The sequence below is a fragment of the Mus caroli genome, unplaced genomic scaffold, assembly GCF_978045245.1.
Source record: "Mus caroli unplaced genomic scaffold, Mus_caroli_1 scaffold_4, whole genome shotgun sequence".
NCBI lineage: Eukaryota > Metazoa > Chordata > Mammalia > Rodentia > Muridae > Mus > Mus caroli.
The window spans coordinates 129,571,452-129,584,426 of NW_028227259.1; the positions used below are offsets into that span (position 1 = coordinate 129,571,452).

The 12,975-nt window shown below is 47.6% G+C and overlaps 3 non-coding genes across 3 annotated transcripts; 1 reads left to right on the plus strand and 2 right to left on the minus strand.

The window, feature by feature from the left end:
- Window positions 1-3,438: 3,438 nt before the first annotated feature.
- Window positions 3,439-3,510, minus strand: Trnaa-ugc (transfer RNA alanine (anticodon UGC)). Its single transcript has one exon. It is a non-coding gene; the product is annotated as a tRNA-Ala (tRNA).
- Window positions 3,511-5,229: 1,719 nt separating this feature from the next.
- Trnaf-gaa (transfer RNA phenylalanine (anticodon GAA)) lies at window positions 5,230-5,302 on the minus strand. Its single transcript has one exon. It is a non-coding gene; the product is annotated as a tRNA-Phe (tRNA).
- A 3,309-nt stretch (window positions 5,303-8,611) lies between these two features.
- Trnaa-ugc (transfer RNA alanine (anticodon UGC)) lies at window positions 8,612-8,683 on the plus strand. Its single transcript has one exon. It is a non-coding gene; the product is annotated as a tRNA-Ala (tRNA).
- The last annotated feature ends 4,292 nt before the right edge of the window (window positions 8,684-12,975 follow it).

Sequence of the window (12,975 nt, forward strand, 5' to 3'; positions counted from 1 at the left end):
TAACCATCAACTTCTTTTCAATCTTGTTGTCGTTAGAGAAAAGGAACCCTCCCTCGCCAACGGCATGAAGCCAGTGTGTCAGCCCCTCAGTGGTGAGTCACATTATACCAGCCATCTTGTCTCAAAAATAAAAACTGCCCGGGAGTCAGAGGCAGTTGGATCTCTGAGTTTGAGGTTAGCCTGGTCTACTCAGTGAGGTCTGGGCCAGGGCTACAGAGTTGAGACCCTGTCTCAGATATGCTAATAACAGGCCATGGAAATGGTCAGTGGGTAAGAAAGAGAGCTGGCTCCAGTTCCAAGGCATTCCACGCCCTTTTCTGGTCTCCTGAGGCACTAGACACACAGGTGGGGCACAGACATACATGCAGGCAAGCATACTCACACATACAAACAAATAAATCCTTTAAAATAATGAAGAAAAGCTTTGTCATAAGGGGAGAGAGGAATGTGGCTGGGGAGTGTTGGGAGGGGGGAGGGGAACAGTTGGGAATTAATAGTATCAAGAGTCATTGCTTACCTGTGTGACATTGTCAAAGGATTAATAAAAGACACTCAGCCAAAAAGAAAAACAAAGTTATTCAGTTTGTAGGACAATGAATGGAATTGAAAAGTAGTATATTAAGTGAAGTAGCTTGGGCTAAGAAAGAAAAAAATCTCTTTTATGTGGGGATCTGAGATTTGAATTTTTATAGATGCATATGAATTATCAGTAAGAAACTAGGGAGTCCAAAAGAAGCAAAAGGGGTTTTATGAATAGCTGTGGTAGGGTGATAGAACAGGAGAAACTAAGAAAGTAAAAAAGCAAGCTGGTGGTGCACACCTTTAATTTCAGCGCTCGGGCCGGGCGTGGTGGCGCACGCCTTTAATCCCAGCACTCGGGAGGCAGAGGCAGGCGGATTTCTGAGTTCGAGGCCAGCCTGGTCTACAGAGTGAGTTCCAGGACAGCCAAGGCTACACAGAGAAACCCTGTCTCGAAAAAAAAAAAAAAAAAATCAGCGCTCGGGAGGCAGAGACAGGCAGATCTCAAGTGAGTTTTGAGGCCAGCCTGGTCTATACAGTGAGCTCTAGGACAGCCAGGGCTGTATAGACTCTTTCAAGAGAAAGGAAAAGAGCAGGGGATGGGCGAGAGAGATGGAGGGGGAGGGAAGGGAGAGAGAGGAAAGAGAGTAGGAAAGGAGGAGAGAGAGAGTAGGAGGAGAGGACCCACATGGCAGGTTTATTTTTTATTAAACACACACACACCATTTATTAAACACACACAGCAAGACTGATCAATCAGGGTCACAGAGGACTCGGGAACCAAACTGTGATGTTGGTTTGCTGTCTGGGCAGGCTGCTTATAGGAAAAATCACGTTCAGAGGTTCTGAAGTCAAGGGGTCTGGGGGCGGGAGCAGTATTACATTTTGGCTAACTAGACTGAAGCTAAGGTGATTGGTCCTAGGTGTGGTACCGGAGGTGATGAGTAGAGGCTTTTTGGAGTATTAAGGTAACAGAGCATGAGTATTAATTATAACCATAGCCTTATGACCTTTTATGAGAAAATATTAGTTGTCAGTTACGAATTACTTCAGGGAAACGGAGTCTGAGAACCTGATTTCACCTTTTGAGCAAAATGGAGACTGAATGTAAAAATGGCTCCAGTTATGTTAATAGGAGTAGACCTCCCCGCACACCTTCTGAGTGTGAGTTCAAGACTAGCCTCTTCTACAGTGAGTTTCAAGCCAGCCATAGCTATATTGTGAAACCCTAGTCACATTCTGGTAGTGATAGAGAAGGAGGATGGGGAGCCATGGATTGTTTTTTTTTTTTTTTTTTGGTTTTTCGAGACAGGGTTTCTCTGTGTAGCCCTGGCTGTCCTGGAACGCACTCTGTAGACCAGGCTGGCCTCGAACTCAGAAATCCGCCTGCCTCTGCCTCCCGAGTGCTGGGATTAAAGGCGTGCGCCACCAACGCCCGGCAAGCCATGGATTGTTAATCGCTGCTTGCAAGGTGCGGGGCGGTGAACCGTGAGTGGAAGCTTGGTAAAGTTGAGCTAAGGCTAGAAGCCCCGGAGACCCTGCAGGGGTGGTAGGAGCTTTGCCTGCTCTTGGGGCAACATTAGCAAGAGCAACGACGGCAGCGGAAGTGGAGCAGAAGTGGCCGAGGCAATTCTTGCCCTTTCTCCTTTGCTTGAACTTTCCCACCCGGCCTGGCCAGAGATCTCCGCGGATAACCTCCGGTCCACTGGTCCACTGCAAGGGAGGGTGCCTGTCTGTAGGCTAACTGTTCTCCAGTGAATGCCCCATCCGTTGGAGCACAAATTGGACTCTGTGAGTTTACACATATATACATGAGGGGTTGGGGGGAGGGGACATAGAACTGGAAGGGGGGCATGGGGATAGGACGAGTGTGGAGGAATTGGAGGGGCAATGTGAGGGGTGACTATGGTACCGATACATTGTATGGGGCTGTCTCAGTGGTTAAGAGCACTGGCTGCTAGATTCAGTTCCCAGCACCCATGTGTTGTTGCTCACAACCATCTGTAACTCTAGTTCCAGGGGAATCCAACACCTTCTGGCCTCTGAGGACACTTCACACAGACGTACACAGAAATATGCAGTCAAAACCCGATACACCAGGACAGCCAGGGCTACACAGAGAAACCCTGTCTCGAAACAAACAAACAAACAAACAAACAAACAAACAAAACAACCCCCTCACCCCCACCCCCAAAACCGATACACATAAAATAAAATACAAAGTAACAACTTAAAAATAAAATACAAGACCAGCCAAGGAGGTGCATGCTTTTAATCCCAGCATTAAGGAGGCAGAGGCAGGTGACCTCTGCGAGTACAAGGCCCAGTGGGTGCCAAGGACAGTCGAGGACAAGTCCAGTCACATGACAGGCAAGTGGTGACAGTGAGTTCCTTGCCACTGTGCTGTCAATCGGATTGTGTAGCACCTGTGGAATATTTTATTTTATTTTTATTAAAGTGCACCTTTACTTGAATGGTAAAGACGCATAAGTACCGTGCATCTCTGATTAAGAAAAGCGCCCTGCGTACGTCATTCATTCTTATCAGGTACAGAACCTGCTGCGCAAAATCGGGCCCCGGCTGGGGCAGCTGGACCTCGAGATGGGCAGCTGAAATTCTAGTGCCCTGCACTCTTGCGCCTCGGGGATCAGTGTCCCGGAGCTACGAAATGCAAATTCCCCTGATGGTCCTCTCTCTACCTTTGCATCGGTTCAATAATCAAACCACCGGGGTCATCGGTCATCACTTGACCTTGCTGCCTTCTCTCTTATGACCCTCCCAGAGACGCATAGTTGCATTTTTATAGGTTTCAGAGTAAGAATGAATGTACAATTCTGAGTCTTTCCTGGTGATATTCAATCGCAAAGACCCAGGGACAGAAATGGCCCCAAAACAGAAAAAATAAAATAAAAAAAATGGTGGAGATGCCGGGGATCGAACCCGGGGCCTCATACATGCAAAGCATGCGCTCTACCACTGAGCTACATCCCCCGACCGCTCTGCAGCGCTTCTGTAAAACCTTTTAGTACGGTTTGTGTTTTTTTTCTAGTTCTTTTTAAATTAAAATTGTGTTTATTTAAAGGAGTCTTAAGGACTTAGCAATATAAATTTTACCTCTTCTTTTAATGAAAAGTGTTCAGTATTAACTTGATATAAAATAAGCTTTTACCCGATTCAAAAAACAAACACAAAGTAAAAATAAATTAAAAAATACATAAATTCCCCAATAAATATGGACTTGACCCCAATGTCCCTCTCCCAGAATTCTCTGCTTCCTCACACTTGAGATGCTTTCCAACCACGAGGACTGAGTTTATAAGCTTGCTTGAAAACTGCTCCGCCTCCGCCCCATCCCCTCACGCCTTCCCCGCCTTCTGGAAGAATTTTCTGGATATGAAAATGGCCGAACAGTTTGAGACCTCACCATCACGGCTCAAATTTGGAGCAAGAATGCAAACTCTTCTCAGTGAAGAGAGGGGCTGTTGTTTTGACTGGGTGCCGAGAGGAGAGACCCCCCAAACTTTCAGGGCTGCACCCCGGGATTGCCTATTATTTCCGGCGTAGATAATGTACCCTCAAATGACCTGCTATTCATACCTATCAGTGCTCTCACAGCAACGGGGGCCTGACGTCGTCTGTAAGAATGCTGGGCATAGCAGCTGAGGTTACCTGACCTCTCTGAGCCTCGTGTGGAACTTGGAGACCATAGACACACTCAACCCAGGCTGCTCACTGAGACAGTCAACAAGAACGGAGCCTGTAGGCTTGATCACGAGCTGAGGCAGTTCCCAATTCTCCTGATTTCGCTCTTTGTTTTACTGACCACTCAATTCCTCTAAAGGGGCCCACGAGGGAATAAATGAACGCAAGGATGGTGACAATTCGGAAGGATGTACAATTGTGTGAGGGACAAGAAAACGTCTCAAATTCACAGATATTAGAAGGCCCGGGTAGGGTCTGGAGAAAGAAGGAGACGCAGTGCGGGCCGCAGAGTGAGCTGGGTCTGGGTTTCCGTGTTGTTCCTGTTGGGGATCAAGGACACCGAAGGACCGCAGCTGGATAACAGGGTCTTTCTTGCGATCTGCTACCCAGGCTGAGATCGTGTACACTACGAAGGAGAATAGGTGTGCTTAATCTACAGCAGGCTGAACGTACTCGTGAACATTGAAGAGTTTAAATAGGTTGGAAGACCTATTTAACACAAGAGTTGGTGACCAAAAAAAAAAAAAAGAAAAAAAAAAAAAGTAACAATCTCCCCGTCGGGGAATCGAACCCCGGTCTCCCGCGTGACAGGCGGGGATACTCACCACTATACTAACGAGGAAGAGAGCTGAGCTTCGGCCTGGCAAGAAGCTCCTTTAAGATTCTTTGAATGCCGTAACGTAATAAATTGATTTGATTGAATCGCGCTCTTCAAATGGGCCTTTCCTACTTATGTTTTTATTTTGCCACCCGGATTTAGAGTGCAACATTAATAAATACACCAGCATACAACAACAAACATCACAGAGAATCATCATCATGCGAGTGCGCATGTGCGGAAAATGGGTATTTACTTTAAGGAACACGTTTATTCACTCTTAAAGGGAACAGGGTAGTAAATTTCCAGAGCCTTCTGCGACCGGGTACGAAGCTCCAGAATTTTATGTAGAAAGAAATCGAAAACATTTTAATAAACTGCGAATTTTTAAAAGCAGGAAAAGTACAAGCTGCCGAAACCCGGGATCGAACCAGGGACCTTTAGATCTTCAGTCTAACGCTCTCCCAACTGAGCTATTTCGGCGGCTGTTGCTACCGGCTCGTTTTTTCTGTCCTCCTTGTCGTTTCTAAGGCTTGGAGTCCTTGGCTTTTCCAAACTTAGATGCCTAGAAAAATTCACTCGATACCCAGAAATTCATTCACACTACCCGTCTCATTTCTGGGTTACCGGTGTGCTGTGGTCCCTGCGCATCCCCTAAGACCACTATACACGAGGGTCCTTCAGGAATTCCCAGGATCTTATTATCCACTGCAATTTTATTCCCTATTAGCTGGAAGTAAGCTGGCCTGTTGTTGAGTAACAAACGCTCGAATGATCTTGGCTCAAAGATCTGAACCTTCTGTTCCCACTCTCCTCTCGGAGAAGGAGCCGGGTCATTTCTGAATGCAGCCAGCTGTCGGGCGGCCAGGGGTACCAGCAAACAATCCCTGGGATGAGGTTTTGCCTGGGCAGGGCCACACCCGACTCACATCCGGCTTCCAAGCGTAGTCTACATATCTGTGCACACAGGTTCAGCTGTGAATCACGGGGAAACAAGGCAGGTACAGATGGGGGTGGACAGTGACTGCTTCCTTCTCTTAGGGGAGCAGAATGCGGAAGGCTTGTCCTGGGGAGCAAGGGCAGGAAGTGAGGTCTGCGAGGTGGCTGCAGAGAGCGTGGAGCGGTGAGCTAGAGAGGCAACCACACGCAGGAGGAATGAGGGCTGGTGTGGTGGTCCAACCCGGAGCTGTAGTGTTTGGGCCGCACCTGCAAGAGAGGACCTGGAAAGCGACGTAAGAGGACTCAGAAGGAGGAAGGGGGCTTGTTGATGGCCTTGATCTGGGGTTGGGGGCGGGGGAGGCGGGGAGGGGGAAGGAATGATGCTCAAGCGTTGACATGATGGTTTGGTGGAAAATGGAAAAGATGGTCAACTTTCCACACGCAAAAATCTAGCAAACCAAGGTCCCTAAGTGTCCCCTCGAAAAGTCATGTGTCCCAGCCCTGACAATATCTAATAGGTCAGACTGTAGTTTTAAAGAATGGCTACAACTTGTCCTGCCTACAAGATGTGTAGGGACAAAGATGGAGCAGAGACCGAGGGAACGGCCAACGAATGGCTGACCCAACTTGAGATCCAACCCATGGATGTGAACCAATCCCTGACACTGTTAATGGTACTCTGCTAGGCTTGGGACAGGAGTCTAGCACCACAGCCCTCTGAGAGGCTCCACCCAGCAGCACATGGGAACGGATGCAGAGACCCACAGTCAAATTTTAGACGGAGCTCGGGTGTCTTGTGGAAGGGTTAGAGGAAGGATTGAGGGACCCAGAGGCGACAAGGATTCCACAAGAAGGCCAACAGTCAAATAACCTGGCCCCATTCAGGGCTCACTTAGACTAGACCACCAACCAAAGAGTATATGTGGACTAGACCTAGGCTCTGCACCTATGTAGATGTGTGGCTTGGTCTTCATGTGGGTCTCCCAACAGCTGGAGCTCTGTTTCCTGCCTGTAGATCCGGTTCCCCTAACTGGATTGCCTTTCTTGCCTTTCAGTGGGGGAGAATGTCTCTAGACCTGCAAAGACTTGATGTACCAGGGCTTGTTGGTATCTACCGGGTGTGGAGGTTGGGGGGTGTCCTCTGCTTCTCGGGAGAAGGGGAGGGAGGCATGGGGAGAGGGGCATGAGGTGGGGGAACTGGGAGGAAAGGAGAGGCGGAGCTATAAAGCAAATAAATAAATAAATAAATAAATAAATATCTAGATAGATAGATCTGGGTTGGAGAGGTGGCTCAGCCGTTAGGAACACCGCCCGTTGGTCTTTCCAGATGGTCCTGAGTTCAATTTTCACCAACCACATGGTGGCTCACAACCAAGGGCTCTGAGAGGACCACATAAAATAAATAAATCTTTAAAGAGTATGTGAGTGTGTTGAGGGGGAATGGCTACAACTGTGTGGAGTTATTGGGATGAGTCCTATGAGAAGGAGAGGCTGGGTGAGGACACGTGTCACACACGCACACAAGCAGACAGGGTTTCTCTGTGTAGCCCTGGCTGTCCTGGAACTCACTCTGTAGACCAGGCTGGCCTCGAACTCAGAAATCCGCCTGCCTCTGCCTCCCGAGTGCTGGGATTAAAGGCGTGCGCCACCACTACCCAGCACAGCCAAACTTTTTAAATTGTTAATTTGAAGTGGCCTTACTAAGTTGCTCAGGATAGCCTTGACCTCAGTAGTAGTCCAGGCTGGCTCAATTCCCAGCATCCACATAGTGGCTCACAGCCATCAACTCCAGGTTCAGGGGATCTCATCCTGCTACTGACATCTACCAGCAGTAGGCACACCCATAGTGCACATACACACAAGCAGGCAAAACACTGCTGTACATAGAATAATATGAATCTAAAAAAAAAAAAAAAAAATCAGTTTGGATGCAAAAAAAGTCTTGTCTCAAAACACAAAACCAAATGGAAGCGGGGGACATGAAGGCCTGCTGGGGTTACAAGGTTAACCAGGAATTTAAAAAACAAAACCCTGGCGAGACATGGGCAACTGATATATGCTTTCTCAACGCATGCTTTTATTTGGCTTTTAAAAATAAATAAAGAAAACAAAAACCGATCTTCAGGGCAAAAATGGAGTAAGACGGTTAAGAAAAACGGAAGCTCTCAGCAGAGACTGCCTCGTTAGCCAGCAGGGGCGCCGTTTTTGGAGTTCGCGTTTGACCCAGGGTCAGACTTGCTTCGTAAGTGAGACCAGGGGGTCTCTATAAAGTTGATGAAAGCAGATTATGGTTAGGCACGGTAAGAGTCTTTTCAAGAGCCTCCTACACACATCTACCATTTCCTAAAAGTGCTAGTGCAAAAGCCACTGTCAGCCTCCCCGTCGGGGAATCGAACCCCGGTCTCCCGCGTGACAGGCGGGGATACTCACCACTATACTAACGAGGACAAGCCATACCGGGTTGTTTCTTGACAAGCTGCTATAGAAAGACACAGATAGGAGTTCAAGGTCAGCCTGGTCTACAGAGTGAGTTCCAGAATATCCAGGGCGTACACAGAGAAACCCTACCTCGGAAAACCAAAAAAAAAAAAAAAAAAAAAAGAAAAAGAAAGAAAGAAAGAAAGACAGACACAGATAGCGACGGGCTCACGGTTCCTTCCCTCTTCTCTAGCTCTTTCCCTCTCTTCTCTCTCTGTTCCTCTCCCCTTTCCTTTCTTCCGAGGCTTCAGTTCATGACACCAACATCATAAATCAAGATCGGAAAAAAACAAAAACAAAAACAAAAAACTCACATCTTAGAACAGCAAGCGTTTCATTTCTGTTATTTATTCCGGAAAATAAACCCTTCCGTCAGGGGATGTAGCTCAGTGGTAGAGCGCATGCTTTGCATGTATGAGGCCCCGGGTTCAATCCCCGGCATCTCCACTTTTTAGTTAGGAAAAACTTTTTTTTTTTTTTTTTTTTTTTTTTTGAAGGGCTTACGTGGGAGACTGGCCTTGCACCTGTGGAGGGAATCTAGTCTGTAAACCACCTCCCGCAGTTTACTTGTGAATGGAGTAGGAGACATTGCATTTCCAAGGAGGTCTTATAACCTCCTGAGCAATGCGTAATGTGCGCCCATTGAACACCCACAATGTGTCCAAATGAATAGATCTTCAAGTAGCCCAGTAACCTCACCAAGACCGAGCAAGGATTCTCAGCTTTTCTGGAACTCAGATCCCAGCTGGAAGCTAACACAAGGAATCCCAGGAATGTTTTATGAGAACTCACAGAAGTGCGGGGACTCAGTGACATCCAAGAGATCTACAGGGAACAGCAGCCGGAAGGCTCACATTCCCTGTGCGTGTAGTGGGGGTGGGGGTGAGGTGGTGGTGGGGTGGTGGTGGTGGTGGTTTCAGAAGAAAGGGTCAGAAAGGCCTGGCGCCTGAACTTGAGTGAATGGGAACAGAACTGAGTGGAACTGTGATTTGGAAGCCCCCAGAACGCCGGAAGGTAGAGACTTGGCACTGCCGGCATGATTTTAAAGGTGGCAGCGTGTTGGTGGTGGTGTTGGTGGTGGGGCAGTTCTGGCAGATTCTGTAGGCAGCGAGGTAACATTGCCTTAACTCAGGGGTCTCGTGCTTTATTTGACCATCCCCTTTAGGTTTGTTCTGCTACTCCGAAGTTTGCCACCAAGGTACAGCGCACATACGGCCTGCGATTTCCTGTCCTCTACTTCGACGGCATAGCCGCCTGCACAGACGAGGGCCATTGGGCTGGAAAACGTCTACTTAAACTATTTGAAAGTTGGGGGGCGGGGATAGCTCAGTTTGTAAAGTGCTTACCTAGAATGCATAATAGATAGCAGTGGGTAAGTCAGGCATGGTTGTGCATGTCTGTCATCCCAGCACCTGAGTTGTGGGGGAGGGTTGAGGCTAGCCTGGGCTATATGAGACCCCTTCTCACTCTCTCACAGGAAGGTGCCAGTGAGAATCCTTTTTTTTTTTTTCACCAGTCACAGGGATTGCCTTGATCCTCCAAATTCTTTATTCTCATCAAGGATGAGGTTACAGGTGTATACAGCCCTAGTCTGGCTTATGTGGCAGTGAGGATGGTACCCTGGGTTTAGCCCTTCTAAGTGCACGGAAAACGATTGCTTTCTATTTCCTGCTTGATTGAGAGGGTGAGCATCTCTCCTGTTACGAGAGCAGGCCTGTATAACCTGGCAGTGCTGGCCACTAGAGCAGGTTTGGAGAAAGATAGTTTATTCACTGATGTCAATTGTGGAGGTACGGTCTTCCAGCTGCTGCCTCTCCAACAGCATCTGGACATTCCTGGATAAAGCAGGATGATCCAAATGCTCTGAAGTATCCAGAAGGCTCGGACTTAGTCTCCAAGCTCAAGGCTGGCAATGCTAGCACACAGCTGTTCCCTTGCAGCTTAGAGGATGGAGATCGGATCCAGAGTACAAGGTTGTCTGAGCCCCAGCTCCACCCAGGAGTAGAGGTAGGATTCTGAGTTCAAACATAGTGTGCTCATGGATAGCCTGGACTACACGAGACCCTCCCTCAAAATGCAAAATGATGAAGCAATGAACTTTGAGATGGCTCACGGGATAAAGGCGACTGCCATCAAGATTGACAACTGATCCAAGTTCAATTCCCAGGACTTGAGAGGCAGAGGCAGTCAATTTCAAGGACTCTGAGGCCAGCCTGACCTATATAGAGCTCCAGGTCAGCTGGGACTAAATAATGAGACCTTGTCTCAAAAAAACCAAACCCGGACTCCATTTCATCTTTTGAAAATCACCCTGGATTTCATAAAGCAATTTGCACAGAGCTTATAATGTATGTATCGGGCACGCAACCCCTCTCCACCTTTCTCTTCGTCCATTAACCCCTTTTGCTCCCCAGTTTTACTTTCACACCATCCATACAATGTATGGTTTTATGTATAGATCCTAGAATTCACAAATAAAAGAAAATATAGTATTTGTCTTCCTGTGGTTGGCTTAGTCTGCTGAGTAGGCTAATCTTGTTTTTCTTGTGGCTGTAAGGAACCTTCTTACATAGGCCACATTTTCCTTATCCATTCTTTGCTTTGATATGCACCAGGCTGGTTGCATAGCTTAGTGTGTCTGTGATATGCTGCCTTGGAGTCCTGTGGTAAATGCCCGGCAGTGCACTGCCGGGTCTAATGGCTGGCCTCTCTAGAGTTCTGAAGTGCCTCCACGCTGATTCCCATAGTGGCTGGACTGGTTTTCATTCCCGTGTCCAAGGACTTCCTTTGGCCTAAATTATGCTGCAACTCAGAAATCCACCTACCTCCTGGCGCTGGGATTAAATGCACATTCATACCTGGCTCGTTTCTTATTCTCTTATAGAATGCCATTTTGACAGAGGTAAAAAAAAAATCTCATGAAGTTACATGTGAACTGCTATGTGGAAGCTGAGAACCAAACCCAGGTCCTCTACAGAAGCACAGTGCTCTTACCTGCTGAGCCATCTTTCCAACCTCTCATATGGTTTTGATAGGCATTTCTCTGATAGCTAGTAAGGGTGGGTTTTACTCTTATGATTTGCCAGTAGACAGTGTGTGCAGTACCTGAGCAGGCCAGAAGAGGGCACTGGAGTCTCTGGAACTGGAGTTACAGATGCTTGGTACTCCGCCACGTTGTGTGTGTGTGTGTGGGGGGGGGGGGGTTGCCAATCAAATGTCATCTGGGTCATCTCCTAAGTCCTGGCTAAATATTTTTGTTTTATTATTGGCCACGTCCACTTCATCTTTTGAAAACTGTCTATTTCATTGGCCAATCTGAGACTGGGTTTTTGAGCCCTTTTTCTGTTTTTTGTTGTTTTTTAAGACAGCTGTCCTGGAACTGTCAACCAACAAAGATGGAAGCTGCCATCACCCCTGGGTTGGTTTTTGAGTTCTTTATTGATTCAATTTCTTTTGTTTGTTTAGTCCCCCCCCCTTTGGTTTTTTGAGACAGGGTTTCTCTGTGTAGCCCTGGCTGTCCTAGAACTCACTCTGTAGACCAGGCTAGCCTCAAACTCAGAAATCTGCCTGCCTCTGCCTCCCAAGTGCTGGGACTAAAGGCATGCGCCACTGCCCGGCTTCATCTTACTATTCTTAAAGACACAAGTGCATTGGTTCCCCTTATATAACATTGTTGAGCTCAACCTGTGATATCACTGTGGCACCTTGCCTCTTCTGGGGCCTCGCCTCAGGCCAGTTGGTGAGCCTGGCAGTTTCTTCAGGATTGAACAGTTGCTGGCTCATCCTGCTGTCTGCCTGCCTACAGGACTGGTCTGCAGCTGCTGAATCATATTTGGTATTTGCTATAGGACTGAACTGCTGCCTAAGAAGATTGAGCTCGCTCCCAAAGAACTATTGCTGAACAGGTCCACTTCCCCCATATCCTAGTAACTTTTCTCTTTCACTGTCTTTGTTGGGTGGTGGGCTAGGAGAGGTTGACTTATTTCTTATTAAAAATAGGTTGCAAAAACATGTATGCCTACAGCAATGCCTCCCTTGTGGAGTTTCTCACATGCCACCATGACTGGAGTCAACCCTTGTGTATTCAGCTTGTCAATTTTCCTATTTCAAAGCCAGACATGGTGACACTGGTCTGTCATCTCAGGACTCAGGAGGGTCACCAGTTCAAGCCTGGCCTTTGAAATTTCTTATCATTTGCATCAGCAGCCAAGCTAAGCTCCTTGAGGACAGCTTGGGACTTAAACTCTGAGACAAATCAGCTATGGGAAGCATCAGAAGACACAGGCCTGGAGCGGAAGCTGAACAAGGATATTGGTGGACAAGGGGCTTGGATGACCCAGAGTTAGAGATGTGTTTCTGTTCTTGGTCCTGAAGTTCTTTTTTTTTTTTTTTTTTTTTTTTTTAAAGATTTATTTATTATATGTAAGTACACTGTAGCTGTCTTCAGACACTCCAGAAGAGGGCGCCAGATCTTGTTACGGATGGTTGTGAGCCACCATGTGGTTGCTGGGATTTGAACTCTGGACCTTCGGAAGAGCAGTCGGGTGCTCTTACCCACTGAGCCATCTCACCAGCCCCCTGAAGTTCTCTACCACTGTGAGCCTGGCCTGGGCCCAGCCTTTCAAGTCCCACCCCCAAATCAAAACAAACACCTGACAGGCTGCCTGTCTCGTGGATATTCACACATATGAGGTGGGCTAACATCACCCTAGCTTTGTTCACATCAGCCACCTTGTATC